General features: G+C 37.9%; 1 protein-coding gene across 1 annotated transcript in view; it reads left to right on the forward strand.

Moving 5' to 3' along the window:
• The first annotated feature begins 7,333 nt into the window (after nucleotides 1–7,333).
• The window catches only part of ST18 (ST18 C2H2C-type zinc finger transcription factor), a 150,402-nt gene continuing 141,388 nt past the window's right edge, over nucleotides 7,334–16,347 (forward strand). Inside the window, exon 1 of the mRNA XM_072411217.1 lies at nucleotides 7,334–7,456. The gene's annotated coding sequence lies outside the window, so the exon portion shown is untranslated. The remainder of the gene's footprint in view (nucleotides 7,457–16,347) is intronic.

Raw genomic sequence — 16,347 nt, forward strand, 5'->3', positions numbered from 1 at the left:
CTTGCTCTTCTGTTACTGATGACCTTAACCTACAAAGTTCTTATGAAAAAGCAAAAGCAATAATGAACCACAACTTACTTGTGTGGTTACAGTATCCTAGTTATATAGGCAGTTAATATATGATACATGTAAATGAATGATAATCCTGAATGAATGAAATGAATGAAAAATACTTTTTCTTTAAATTTGTTTTATTTTTGATGCTTTTTGACTTCGTCTATACCTTTGACTTCTTCTATCCAGGGTAAAAATACAGTTGACAGTCAAAAACTCAGCAACCTCGGGACCCAAGGAGTCCCTCTACACACAGGCCAGCCTTCCTCTCGCAGCACCCGCAGACATCTGGCACAGTTCCAGGGAGCAGGCAGCAAAAAAATTTGGCAACCTCGGGACCCAAAGAGTCCCTCTACACACAGGCCAGCCTTCCTCTGGCAGCACCCGCAGACACAGTTCCAGGGAGCAGGCAGCAGGGACGTCTCAACGTGTATTTAGTGTAGTAAGCAAGACCTAACGGCTGTTTCTGCAGAACAGCACCATCAAAACATCAGTGGCCAAACAGTGTACTACAGTCCCTGTATTGAAAATGCTTTTCAAAATTCATGCCTGAGAACTGAAGAAAACAGATAATGGATGGCCGGATTTTCGATTGTCAACTGTAACTTATATGTGTTGCACAACTGGGATTTATGTTCATTCTAGGAATATATGTTTTCCATATCTGTATACACTGGGACACTGTAAAAAAAATGTTTTCTTTTGGTTTCATTATTTTTTATAATATTTTTTTAAATATATTTTGAAACAGGATTGCTAAAACATAGGGCCTTTAAGCCTCCTCTGTGATAGCATTGTACAGGTGACAGGTCCTGATGTCTCCCCTGTATTTTGCCTTAGTAGATCAAACACATACCTTCCCTCATCTACTGTTTACCTAGCTACAGCCCACCAGCACCTGACAGCTGTGAACACAGAAATGGTTAGAGTAGTAATGTAGGATCCTTAATTCTTAATCATTACCACTTACCATCCTGACACACTTTTTTTGTGGACCTGGGCTTTCTGGAGTGGAGGGAGTGCCCAGGAACCACAGCTGGGGATGAGGGGCTCTTGGGGAATGGAACTGCACTTTCACTGCCCATAGAAGCTTTGCAGCCACCTTTATTACTTCTACATTGTATCAAGGATCCTGCAAATGAGACTGAAAACAAATAACAAACCCACATATGTATTGCAGATTTAGGTTTGATTTAATTTTTTTTATATTCTCCCATGAATGTAATTGGGAGTGAGAGAGTTAAAAAATTCCACTCATTTTCCTTCCGCTGCTAGAAGTGAATTGGAAGCATTACACCCTTCTAATTTCTAATATAAACCCAGAATCAGTGCATAGGAAGAGGGGGAGAACACAACCTGGGACTAGACTTAAAGCGTACCTAAACTCAAAAATTTACCTTTACACAAAAGTGTAGACAACCCTTTTATGTAAGGTAAAAATTCTGTTTGTTTTTTTAAGTGCAACACCCTTTATGAATAAAAAAAGCTGCAGCACCGGGGGGTTGCTGGCTGGCATTAGGCCAGGTCAACCAGGGAGCGTTAGGCCTGGAACGAACTACCGGCTAGGCCGTATCTGGCCTAAAGGAATTTGCCGACCCCTGCCCTATGCACAGTGCGATCAGCAAGTTTTTTTTCAACCTATGTCACCAGATCTCGTGCCTGCATCGGGTGATGTAGGAAGGGAAGAACCAGTAAGAAGAGGTGAAGATGGCGGCCCCCAGCATGCGCAGTGAGATTGGCAAGTTTCTTTCCAACCTATGTCACCCGATCTTGCGCCTGCGTCGGGTGATGTAGGAAGGGAAGAACCAGGAAAAAGAGGCGAAGATTGGGGCCCCCGGCACGATGGGATACTGGAATGATGAGGGACCCAATGGAAGACACCTCTGGACCTTTCAACTGCGCTGTGGGATTGAAGGTAAGTGTATTTTTTTTTGTTTTGGGCATTTTTCTGTTTACTTCCTCTTTAAACAACTTTATTGCTTCTTTTAGGAATTTTTAGACGGAGTTGCTTAACAGTGACTACAGAAACAGAGGTAAATGAGGGTTTATTTTGTAGCACATTCACTGCTTAATTGAACAAAAGAATATGATGCCCTTAAGTTTCATGTTATTACATACATAAAGTTTACTTTATGAAACGAAAAAGAAACGAAAAATCAAAATCTTTATTTGCTACTAAAATAGGAACAGAAGGAAAATCCACCAATGGGTATACTTACTCAGATGAGAACTAAGAAGACATTTCTCTAGCTCTGAAGACATTTCCTGTTGTGTCTAAAAGACAAAATATTAAGTGGAATCTCACTAATAGTGCATAATAAAAAAAATGAAATAAAAAAACTACCAAGGAGATATTTATGCTCTACCAACTGTCTGTGAATCTGTTTTGTTGCGCATTCATTGTGAACAGAGAACACAACATAGTATCTAAAGACAATAGTCTCCAGCGTATAGAAAAGTGTAAAATAAAAAATAATATGAAGTTAATCAAATAACAATTATGGTATTATATAATTCTGTTTGCCTTTTAACAGATATTTTCAGCTTTAATTGCTGAAAATGTTACTATCCAGACCAAAAGAAGCCACCACATCTAAGAACTGGTAAATTGCAATAGATAATATTTTGTCATCATTTACAAATAATTCTAATGTGTAGGAACAAAATAATCAATCTTCAATTTAATAGACCCCTCACTAGTTATTGAATTGGACTGGTTTAGTGTATTCTATGTACCAGTACTGATAAACTGGCGCCCTCTAGTGTTTCCTCTTCAATATTGCTTGAGACATTTTAGGTGCAGAGTGAATCCACTAAAATGCAATATTTATTTTAGCTACCCTATTTCTCCTAAAGATCATTTGCACACAAATGTTCATTTTAAAAAACACAATTATCTGATATAACTGAAACTTGTTATTATGTATGTTTTAAATTATTTTTATTTCTTAAACATACAGCGAATATTTAATTATTAAGCTAAACCCTTGTATCACATAAGCTTATATTTTATATCATGAATCACAACATGTTGTCAAATAGTTCCTTTTCTGCAGCAGAAACCTCATAAAACTATAAATGTTTACAATGCAGAAGGTAATTATATTTAAAGGTAAACTGTAATAGTTTTGAGTCAATTGCAATTAAGTTTTAACATTTTTAAGGTGAAGTTTAATATCATTTTTAACTGTACATATACATTTTATGAATTTTTTTAACACATCACAAAAAAATATTTAGGTGTAGCAGAGTATTAGCATCCTGACACATGTTTGCCTTAAAGAAACAGAAATAATAAGAAAAAGAATAAAAATTCCTTCTAAACCACAACATTTAATTTTAATGAGTAAACATTTAAATTCACCTTTAAACGCATTTTATTGTAATATTGTTAAATTGGTGAAATACCCTAAAAAAGTGTCATTTGAATTAAAATTATAATGCAGTATAATAATTATGCAATGGCAAGTGCAAGCTCACAATGGTTAAAGTCAGTGTGTGTTTAAGCTGTTAAGTAAAGATCATAATCCTGTGTAGGAAGAAATACTGTTATGTTTTTAAATATTATTATTTTATTTTGTCACCTAAACAAATTTGTTTTGTGTTTTAATGTATAGTGATGACAGCTTTGTGTTCTCAACAAATTCTACACATACACAACATAGTTGCCATATCAGGACATTCAGGTCAACTCCTATATATCTTACAATTGCAGAAAATGTACATGTACTATACATGCACTGTACAGCAAAAAATTATTATAAGCAAACTGGTAAAATAGTTGGTGTTTTGTTTTTAATTTCTTTTTTTTAAAGTCTCTACTACTAAAACTCTTTCCACTAGCCCTTTTTAAGGTTAGAAACTAAAGAAATGCAGTGTAAAAGAGCCATGAATTCCAAGTAATGAATATTTGTCTCCACCTACAGGAGGATTTAAAAGTTGCATTGCACTAACTAATTTCTAAGTTTTTTTTTTGTTTCTAGATGTACAGAAAAAATAAGGTTTCATAAGGCTATAGAAAATTGTTGGAAAAATGTTAAAAAAGGAAGGCCATCTGCAAATCTACTTACATTTTGTGAACTGCAGAAGGGTTGTGTCCAGAGACACAACCCGCCCACTGCCCTGAGCCTGCGATCCTTGCGGGTGACATGGACCACTCCTGACCCTACTGGGGGTGCACAGACCATCAAATTGTTCACAGTTGGTGACGGCTGTTGTATAAAGTGATTTATTAGTGTAGAGGGCTGGATATTCTGATGTACACCCCATGTCCACAGTTGGGGGAGCCTACAGTTCATTATAGAGCTAACATTGTGTATGTCTGTGTGTGTATATGGGCAGCAACTGACAAGCTCAAGACGTTTGTTGTTGTGGGTTTTTTTGGAGATCTTTTATATATACATTTTCTTTTTAATAATTACATTCCCACATTTTCTGCTAGGTTTAAAAAAAACTAACTTTGGTTCAAGGTTAATTTTTTGCATTGTTATATATTGGTATTTATGTTAGATCTGAGGGTGGTATATTTTTTTTTCTGTTTCCAGGATTCTGTTGCTGCAATCATATGCTGTAGGAGGTGCCTGCTAGGAAGGGTCAAATTTGTTCAAATACAGTATATATAACGAAAATTTGATTGCATTTAAAAGATTAAATATTAAGGCCTTATAAATTGAATTATAGTAGATTTTGTCAAAAATGAATTTTAAAGTATAGGCAGGTGTAATTAATTTGTAAATGTAGCTAATGCCAGCCCACTGACTTTTTATTTTGAATGCATGAAAAATTTTATTAATTAGACAATTGGGACAAAATACTGTTATATAGTAAACAAGGAGTTCACTTGCACTGGATTGTTACTCATCCTGGGTTGAGTTCCTGTCAATATGCTCAACCAATTGTGGGTAGCAAAGTTTGACTGTCATTTACATTTATAACATTGCCAATGTTTTGTGATCGGTCTGAGCACTGAGCATTGGCAATGTTTGAATTTATTCATTTCAGGCCAAATTACCAATGTTTAGGTGAAATTTTGCACAAACCAGAAGCTAGTGCTAGGACTTGCGCATGTAAAGCTACACCATGACCATACAGAGAAAGAAAGGTTCACCTACACAGCAGTCAGGGAACATTAGGCAGAGAGCAGCAATGAGCAGTGATGCTCTGATAGCTGGAGCCTATTACAAAGTGGGCACCAGTGATTAGAGAGTAGATATTAGAAAGGCAGAGCAGCAGCAATGCAAAACCCTGGCTCGTTGAGCACCACATGCATTGGGAAAGTAAATATGCACCACACAGCTTGGCAGGAGCAGCAAAAGACCCCCACTACAATTTTTCTAATTTTCCAGACCCTCCTCCTACAACAAAGTAAAAATGCAGCCATGACAAGGCTGCACAACACAATCCTTCTGTTGTGCCTGATAGACTGGGTACTAGAGGCACATAAGCAGGATAAAAGAGGCTCCTTTGCCTTAAATCTCAGTCCCTGTAATGCGGAAACAGCAGAAGGCAAAGAAGAAATATATATATATATATATATAAATATATATAAGAAGAAGCTGAGTTAGCAGCAATGAGGAAAATAAATGAAGGTGTTTTACTTCACACACACCTGGGTGGGGTAGCAGTGTTATCAACTAACTTTGGGTCCTCTGCTGGAGACAATTTATGGCAAATGGCCTCAGGTTTTGGCTTATGAAAGACAGGAACAACTATTGGAATGAAACCTGTTATATCCGTGGTACACTTGCACTTTGAGGTGGTGCTACATAAATACCTACTTGATGCATTTCTTGATGGCGGTAGCATGTTAGGATATGTAATATTGTGTATGCTCTTATACTCTCATGCTGAACCTTTGTCATGTGACAAAATCATCTGTCTGTTATTGAGAATGTGTTTAAATAAAGTTGTTCTTCTCAGGGTGGGAGACTTCCTGAGGGAAGAGAAGCATGGGGTCTGTGTGCAGTTTCTACTCTGTCTAAGGAAAGCAGGAGTTCACAAGATAGGACCAGAGAACAATATTATACCGGATATCCCATCTCCTATTATAATAGAAACATACCCCTGATCAATGAAAAGAGGTGCAGTGTGATGACTGTGGTTTCCTAAGGGCTACTTTTAAACATTTTTATGCTACAGTGGGCAGGCTGGTTGCACACAAAACTTACAGGGGATAGTGTGTGACCCGCACAATTTCCACCTAGATTGGGTTCAGGGCTGATGCAGACACTAGGAGTTGCAGGCTGCACCTCAGAGTCTCAGATTCACATGCTTTACAACCAAATATTATTGTTTCATCTTGTCTGTTGGATAACACAGTTGTTTATATGAGGTGAAACCTGTCTGATTGCTCCTTCTTTTATTGTAGCTCAACCATGCTGCTTATATACTGCTCAGCTAATCATAAACATTCTTGGCTATTATTTCTCAGATGATACACTCAGTTTTTTTGCAAGATAAAATCTGGCTGATTGCTTCTTGCAACTGTCAACCCAACTAATATTACAGAAAATTTGGGGATTTTTTTTTTTTTTTGGGGGGGGGGGGCGGGGTTGTTGTAGGTACAGTTGTAGTTTTGAAGTATTTCTGTGCATGATTTTACACTTGATTAAACTTTTAAGATGATGCAATAAGGTAATGAAGAAAAAAAAAACATTATATGCTAGACTTTGAACTTTGAAATAAATACCTTTCAACAAATAATACCAGTTGAATGTCCCTAGTGTCAACGTGTCTTAAAATATAATGCCTATGAAAGTTTGATTAATGACATATTTACTGCTATCATAAAATGTCATACCATGCATGGATAAATCGAAATAATATGTGTTTCACACCTAGGATGGGAGAGAAAACTAATTGCTCAGAAAAGCAACTTACTTTCCATTTCCAAGTTGTTTACAAAAGAGTACTATTGTGACTTGTCATGGTGTCACTCGGTTCCATTCCCCACAGCTATTAGCAGGATTCACAGGGGATGTAGCTGCAGCTTTAGGACATGGGACCATTTGTTCAGTCACTTTCTCTGAAAAGAGTTTTGAAATGTATTTTGTATGGCCAGCATTCTCTTTGTGTAGTTTGGTAAATAACACAGAGAGCAAAGTTAGTCAGCAAGTTGAATAGTTTCTGCATTCTGATTCTTTGGAGTTCTTTTGTGTTATGTCTGATAGGATGCTTTCAACAGTAATTAAACTCATGGGCACGCTGAATGTACTGTAAGTAAAGGCAAAACTCTGCCTGTTATTTGTTCATGTTTATACACTGTTTATTAAAATGATGACACCTATTGAAACCACATTTTTATCTAAAAATGCAAAGGAATGAAGAACTTTGGAGTTATTCTACTGAAATAACTTCTGTGGATGCCTACCCCAACATAACTGCACCTGAAGACTGACTAAAGGTAAGAATGGCATTTAAAGTTTATACTTTAGTTAACTTTAGTTAAGATAACTATGATCTATAAATGAAGTCTTATACCATAGAAATAATGTGCAATATTAGAAAACTATAGCAGCTGTGTAACCTAATAAAATATATGATATGTTTTTTCTAAAAAAAATGTATGTTTAATATCATATTTACAAGCATTTATTTCTGCAGTTTGCATACTGTACCTAAAATAAATGTAACATAAACTTTAAAATATGAATTGTGTGTGTTACCAACAACTAATTATTTTTAGTTTTAAAAAGTTGTTTATTTACTGTGAAAATTCTGCTAATAATAAAGGTAGATATGGACAGAAATAGGTGATATACTTTGAGTATATATCATTTACTAGAATTTAGGAAAAGATTAAGGTACAGACCTTTTGAATGCTGAAACTTGTCTGATTTATGGCTGATGTATATGGTTACAACTTCATTGGTCCAAGAAAAATAAATTCATTACATATTTATGACATGCTATTTAACTACCCATGGAGAAATTAGAATTTAAATTTTAACTGTACAAAATATATTATTTTAGTCTATGATGGCATCAGTTGAGTATACATTCTCATACCGGCCTTACAAACATTTTCCAGCAGGAGTTAGTATCTACTGAACACTCCTTACCAGATACCAAGGGGATCATATTGAGTCAAATGATTTAAAATACACACAAGTGCTATAAGTGGTTTAGCATGATAAACAGACTAGCTTCTAATGTTACATATGATGTGTGCTATCTCTTTCGAAATGGGATCCCAACACACCCAGAATTAGCATGCACTGCAATACACCTCTGCGCAGCACAACCCGGAGCATTATACCATTCCACATCACACTAAAACATGCATTGCAATGCATTGTGTTGGGGCATGAATGGACCTATTAACAACAAGATCATAAACCTTTGAATAAATGTTTTAGAATGTCATATGTAATAACTCGTACTCAATAACTATATAAGACTAGTATGCATAATCATGATAGTGGTTTTGGTTGTGAGTTTTGGCCAGCTTTACTCTCTAACTAACAATTTATACCTGCATTGCAGTTCAAGAACCTAAAACTAGACTGTATGTTTATAAATTGTGTGTATAACATTTGCTTTTCTTGAGTCAATGCAAATAATCTATTTCTAATCTTTAATGAGGTATGAATTAAACATGCTTACTGCTTTCTGGTAAAGATAGCCAGTTTTAATAGTACAGTAGCATCTATATTTCACCTTTCACAAACCTTGTGAGAATGTTTTGGGGGAATTTTATAAGTATGGGGTTAAAGACAACACACACATAAACTTTTTTTGTAACAATAGTATGCTCGTTGACTTTGCAAATAATTTTAAAGTCTGTCAGTGGCTTTAAAATATGTTTTGATAATATAGAAAAGCTAGGGAAGATTTCAGGAAGTGGAAAAAAATCATAAAAGAATGCTCTGAATGATGAAGAAAGGTGGGACAGACCTGGTCTTGTTGTCAGAGGTATGGATAAATTGGAGGAGGTGGAGAAATAGGTGAATTGGGAGAAGTGAAGCAGCAGCAGTGTTAGGAGGAGATAGGATTTTTTTTAGGTAGTTCTGCTTTATGAAAGGGCAGGCAGCCCATAGAAGCAAAATTCGACACTTCTATTTTACTGCCTGCTCCTCTTTCTGGACATTATTTCCCCTCAATTTGCAGCAGCCCTGTGTTGTGGTGGGGTGAGCAGCCTAGTGCCTTAAATATATTTAAATGAATATTATTTTTAATAAACTCCCAAGTGCCTCCTTGTGCTTTAATTACATTGGATGTGGTGGAAGAGGACTGAAGGGAGAAGTAGGTAATAAAGAAAAAGTAGGCAGAAGTGGTGAACAGAAAGGGAATGAGTTGAAGGAGAAGGTGGAGGGAAAGTTTGCATTAGCAATTCATTTTGCAACAACTCTGCCTTTTCTCCTGCATTGAGGTAAAGTGGGCAGGCTATGGTCTTTGCACCTATGCTTCCAGTGCCCTTACTAATATGAATAAATATATGCAATGTATAGAATTGGCAGCTCTGGGGCAAACCAAGCCAGTACATGTCCACTAGAATAAATTGGAGAAGTTGTAGAGTGTGGACAAAGTGGGGCTCAGACCACCTGAATTTGGGAAGTAGGGGGTGGTTATATTGTTTCTTTTTTGTACTTTTGCACCACTTATGTCTTTTGTACTCATCATGGCAGCTGATGCCTTCTTCAATCTGAAGCTGCCCTGTACAGCCACTGTACAAATGTGGGTCAAACATTTATTTTTAGTTAAAACCTGCCTTAAATGTTCAAATGTGATTCAAACATCTATTTTTAGCCAAAACCTGCCTCATTTCTCCCTGCTGCCTGCCCCACCTGTCACACTTAATTCCTCCCCCTCGCTAAAGCGTCGGCGCCACTTTCCTGCGCATGCAGGCAGTTCTGATGTCAGCTGTGTCTGCTCCTCCAGATTGTATTCAGTGTTGCCCCTCAATCCTGCCCCTGGCTTTTTAACCAGGGGCAATGTGTTCATGCAATGTGTCTCTACTACTGCTGAGCCCCCTAGCTCTTATGAGCATTTCCCATTCACCTGTCAGTTAGTTGAGTGTTTTCCAGACCATCTCCTGTGTTTACCCCTTGTTGCATAGTCTGTTGTTTCCCTGTCTGTTCTCTTGTGTGGTTCCAGTGTTCCCTAGTGTCTGTGGTGACCCCTGCGTCACCCATGCCTCCTGTAGCTTTCAGTGTCTCTTGTGTTCCCCTGTGTCTTTGGTGACCCCTGTGTCACCAGTGTCTATTTTTTGGATTTCTGGCTCTCGACTCCTGGCTTTGTCCCTGACCTCTCTTGTTTGCTGCCTGCCTTGACTCTGGCCTTCCTTTTCTATTCTCCTGTCTGGTGATTCAGTACCACACACTATTCTGCCCACCCTGGCGTGCTCAAGAAACGCAAACTGACAGCAGCCTGCCCAGCAACATTCTCACCTCTAGAGGCTCTGAAGTTTACCAGGCTGCTGCCTAGATTTCGCACCATGGCCCTTCTCAGGGCTCACACTACCATTGTGCAAGCCATAGCGCCCCCTACAGGCACCATCTTTCCCAGTGTGACACCACCAAGCTGCTTACATACTGTCCAACCACTGATCAGTATTTGCTGCTGTTTCTCAAACAATACACTCTAATGTGTATCAAAATTAAATCTACCTTATCCCACCATCATAAATTACCAAACTGATTACATACTGTTTATGCACTAAATGATATTTGTGGGTATTTTTCCCAGATAACACATTATACTATTTACTAAAAATTCAATGGAAACATTCTTTTAACTATTTTGGCTGCTATTTCCACAATTCCATTCAGGTCTTTTGCCACTTGGTAAAAAAAATCATATGTCTACCTTAAAAAATATTTGTCAAGTTGAAATAATCAATTTGTGTGTTTCTAATTAATTTAGGCAATATTCAATGTGAAATTAAGATCAATTACAGATACAAAAAATGTATAGCAAGAATATGGGGTTGCAGCTGCTATCTGTGAAAACTGTGACACTCCATAACCCCACATCGAGGGTCAAACAAATGTAATTTAATAGGTTGATCCATGTCATCCTCATGTCCCCCACTTCCCACTGTCTAGCTCATTGTTCCCCTTATTGACAAAAGATTGCCTATTAGCCTTGCCATTGGCCAGAATTTAGTATTAAAATTTACCCCTATAGACTTAAATAAGTTTTGGTTTTATGGACAATAGCCATTGGCCTTCAAAAGCCAGTGGGGCTCATTGCTGTGTTTTCTAACAGTGCTCACCCAGAATGTGTCTGCCTATGTAAATAGTTTGATTTGTCGATAAGGCTATGTTCACACTGGCAATGTGGTTACATGCCAGTGAACTGCTGCCTAAGGGAAGACAAAATAAGTAGCTTCTACCTACCACAGCCCCATAGAAAATAAATGGGGGACAGTGAGCGCTGCCATACCTCTTACTGCTGTCAGCTGTCAAATCTGCAGACACTGGTTCTTTAGGAACCAAACTGTGGTGCGAGTGACCTGGCAAGGAGCCTGCCATCATCAACCAAATGATTGCTTGATCCCGAGGCAGGTCGGAGCCTAGTTTGAATGGTAGAATCAGGCAGACAATCTTTTATGTCTTTGTGGTCTAATGTAACTATGTACTACCAATCGCCTATTCACATTTTCTATTCTAAAGATTATGTAAGCACCCTTTACTGACATGTTTCTAAGATATACATATTGCCTGATTGCTGTTCTGATTTTTGTGAATCATGGACCCTGAACAAGTATACAGATCAGGTGTTGAGCAAAATGTCATACAACTTTTTACACAGTTATCTCCATGCTTGTATAAGATGTGTGACTGATTATACTGACAGCAAAATATCAGCTTTATTTCCAGGAAAACAGCATTCTTTACAGTCACAGTAATCACAGCATTGACAGTATATATAATCTCTTAGGATAGGTCTACTTTAAGTTGAAAATGTGCAGTTATTCTTCAGTTTGCCAGCAGAGGGCAGAACAATCCACTATAATCAATGTCAGTGTGAAAAATAACAGTTTATTTGAAGAGGTAAGTAACGCAAACACATTTTGGGTGCTATGGGTCACTGCCTTTATCACACTGTTATTGCCTTTTCACTTAATGAATAAGTCAGTTTATTCTGCTAATGTATTTAGATGTTTTGGACTCATGTACATTTGTCCCCTTAAATATCAAGGTGATGCAGCACTGTTTACATAGATTTAACCTGCAGCAGAAGTGGCTGTTTGGAACTTCATAAATAGAGATGTGTGGTAGATACAACATCATTTCTTTCTTTCACTGTAACTGCTGACAATTTTTTTAGTCTAAATGTTAGTGTTGAATAGCTCAGTCTGTAACTTTAGTGTGAATATATTTTTCTTTTTGTGTGTCTCTGTGAAACGCGAACAAAAAATGGGGATGGGTTGTCCTCAGAACAAGAATTTACAGATGGGCTGGGCTGGATTTATACTTTTTGCACCCCTAGGCCAGCTAGCTTGTGATGACCCCCTGCCGGAGTCTGGGGGAGTGAGAGTGGAAGAATCCAGAGAAAGAGAGAGAGAAAAGAGAGGGGAAGAGGGGGGAAAATTTAGAGGGCAGGGAGGCAGAAGTGAGATGGAGGGAAAAAAGTTACAGAGAAGGAGGGAGGGAGAAGGGGTAGAGAGACAGAGAGTGAGTTAGGGGAGAAAAAGAGGGGAGAGAGTGGAAAAGGGGAAAAAGACAGAAGGTAGTGGAGGGGAGAGAGAGGGGAATAGAGAGGAGGGAAAAGGGAGAGAGAAATGGAGGGAGAGAAAGAAGAGGGAGAAAAAGACAGAGAGGGAGAGAGGGGAATGTGGGAGGAAGGGGGGAGTAAAAAGAGGGAGAATGGAATGGAGAGAGAAGAGTATTATCTTCATTAAAAAATGTCACCTCAAGTGACCTCAGTATTAATACTTTTTAACCTTTTTACCGTACAGTTTGTCGAGCAATAGCACCAGGTTTTAATTCCACATAGAGATGTTGTAATGCAACCACCCTAGTGGTCATGTCACCATTTTTGTGCCTTTTGGCCTTTAAAATATACAATTTTATAGGTACTCCAGGTGGCAGTAGGTAGTATGTAGTATTAGTATTGCTTTACCCTTCAAGAAACATTTGATCTTCAAGTTAGCAAGCCAACAAGTTATTAAAGAAAACCTTTAGTTTGCCCATGCTGGGTAAGGCACAGGGACTGGGAGGATTTGATATTGGTACCACCATAGGTTGGACTGATACTATTAATATAAAGAGCATCAATTTCATTCAAAGTGTTATTTATTAAGCCCCACACTTAATGTCTGATGGATGTCAGATGAATGTCGCTGGAAACAAACTTTCAGATAAATGAATGAGCGCAGTTACACAGCACCATTCTGGTCTCTTTAAAGGGGGGGGGGGACAAATGAGTGGTGCCCTGCTGTGCAAACTAGTCGTTGCTGATGCCCAGGACTCTAAAGAATTCACCTGACTGCTTAACTGCAGTCAGATACAGGTGCATTCCTGGGGAAGATTGGAGGCTCTGGACAAATATAGCATACAAATACGGGTGATGTATAAACCCTGGATATAACCTTTCCATGTTCTTTGAGAGATAGTGTTGACTGCTGATCTCTTTGGAGAAATAGATTTTTATGTTTGTGCTTGTGATCATTGTCTCAGAGACTGAAAGCAAGAAAAAAACAAAAATGTTTGATCAGCACCAGATTTAAAAAAAGGAGGAGTCTTTTTTCCATTTTAAGCTTTGGGCAGCCCTCCTAATCACCACCTTCTGGAGTGACTGTGGTTATAGGGAAGTTACAGAAGTTCTTCTGCCTATAATTTTCCCTCTGCTTTGTGACTGTTTCCTTTTTAACATGGGGAACCCTTGAAATAACTTTCAGGTCTCAGGGAACCCCTGATATAATTACCATATCCACAGCTCACAGTACATTAGTGTGTTAGTCAGTGGGAAAAATCTCTCTTACAATACTGACCAATGGGAAGAATGTTACCGTTACAGAGAGCCAAAAAGATTATTGGTATCAGTTAAACTGAGCTGAAAGTCACAAATTGCTCATTACTCAAGGAACCCCTAGTAACATCTAGTTTAGAAACACTGATCTAGATGGTTGCTAATGTACAAAGTAAAGAGCATTCCAATTAGCTGATGTTTTTATGCTGATACAGACTCCAACAACCACTAGAAGAAACATTGTCTGCTGTATACATTAGTGACCAGTCAAAGCATTGTTGCTGCTGTACATGGTGGGCAGTGTTTGCATTATCTGGTGGTTTTTAGGGATGCTAATTCCCTTACAATCACCAGCCAATTGCGACCTTCCCTTGTAACTTGTTGCAAGGTTCACATAACTAGTTCTAAGAGATCATGTTTGATGGACTTCAAAAAATGTTTGCTAAGCCATTTTGCCTAACAGTAGTAAGGTTTCATTTTAAAGCTTGGGGAAGGGTAATACATACAGGATGTACATGTTTCTAAGGTGATGTGCATGTATTTGTGTAACCAAAATACACATATGATGTATAGTAAATCAAGTCTTTAAATTTGTAGTTATGTTTTTTTTTTTTTAACTTGTATTTTCATTCCTGTATTGTACAATCGTTCTAGTTGTTAGTATGTGGCAAAAAATAGTTTACCCTTTAAATTTTATTATCAAAATATGACCAATATTGCCATAGGTAAAATAGTAGCTGCACTAAAACTGCATAACATATTTTGTCAGGAAATTATTACGAATCATGCGAAAGCTTGAAACACCTTAGCAGTTAATCTGCTGCTAATAATGAAAGCTGTTGTTTCTAAAAATATTATTGATGATTAGTGGTTATCTCTGTGTGGGCATTGTTCTTTCTCTCTTGCCAAACTTGAAATAAATAAATGCACTTGTTTTGGACTGGATATATAATTTGTATGATCAGCCATGGAAGCCTTATTGTAAAACTGAGGCCCAATTTACTGAAGTAATTCTCCTGCTGAAAGAAAATTAAAGCATTTAAGTATATTAAAAACATATCACTGCTTTAATAATTCTCATACACACTCATGGCATGTGACACAGGACAGGATTTTTATTGTTGTCAACGTAGAACTACCCTGACTTTTTGTCTTGAAAACATATTTGGCATAAACAGTTTTTAGAGGAAAAAGTTGTTGGGGGGCACTTTCACTATTATTTTTTCCCTTGACACACCTCAAAATCAAGATTGCCTCTCACATTGGGGAAGTTTCATGGAAAGGGAATGGAAATCTTCCTCATGGAGAACAAGGCAGTAGAACAAAACTGCAGAGACTCTAAAGCTACGTACACACGTCAGATTTTTATCGCCCGATAATCGGCATCGGCCAATTATCGGGCGAAAGTCTGCCGTGTGTACAGTCGGTGTCGTCCATCGTCCGGACGACCAACCTGCCGGATCCACGGACGATGGACGACAGCCGATCCTAATGAAAGGGAAGGGGAGAGCGCGCAGCAGGGTGCCGCTCCGTCGCTCTCCCCCTCCCCTCTCCATAGAGCATGAACGGTGCTGTATGTACAGCATCGTTCATGCATCTTGCAGCACCTTGTCGTTGGAAAGGATCGTGAAAGATCCTTTCCAACGACAAAAATTGGCAGTGTGTACGCAGCTTAAACTTTCCACTTCTAAGTTTTCTCAAACTTGCAAGAACAGGAATTCTCAAAATGGGGTTAGTCTCATATGTTTTCTATGGCACAATTTCTAAATCATAGATTTGCATCAACATGCAGGACAGCAAAAATCACTTTCTCATTGGTGGTGAATGTTTTAATTTTTGCTCTTAGAAGATAGCAAAAGAAGATGTGATGGGAAGCACATAGAGAAAGTTACAAGCTGTGTGTGCCCCGTTGGTGATGAGATTGAGCCAAAAGACATGTCTTTGATGTATAAACAATATGTCTTATTCTACATACTAGTGTAAAATGGGATACCCCTCTGGGATTTTGTCTTAGATGCACCATATCTAACCATGTAAAAAGGTGATTGGATTCTTTTAGGGACTTGATTTGCATAACTCAACAAGTTGAGTAGGGATTTATAGGGACTTGAGTAGTAAAGCAATTAAGATACGATAAAATATGGACAGACATTTAGTGACCAATTGAAAATGGAGATCAGAAACAAAAAACATAATTGTTATGAAATATCTGTGAAAAGTTCTTCTGATGAAGCGCGTTGGCAAAACTCATAGAGAATGGAAGCATAGGCCATCTTTATTAAGGACTATGTTGAAATATGGTGAAATGTATGAATTGGCTGTTTTACTATATGCTTTTAGACATTTATGGCCTCTTTTGTATAAGTTGTGATATGT

This window comes from Pyxicephalus adspersus, chromosome 5, assembly GCF_032062135.1.
Source record: "Pyxicephalus adspersus chromosome 5, UCB_Pads_2.0, whole genome shotgun sequence".
Lineage (NCBI taxonomy): Eukaryota > Metazoa > Chordata > Amphibia > Anura > Pyxicephalidae > Pyxicephalus > Pyxicephalus adspersus.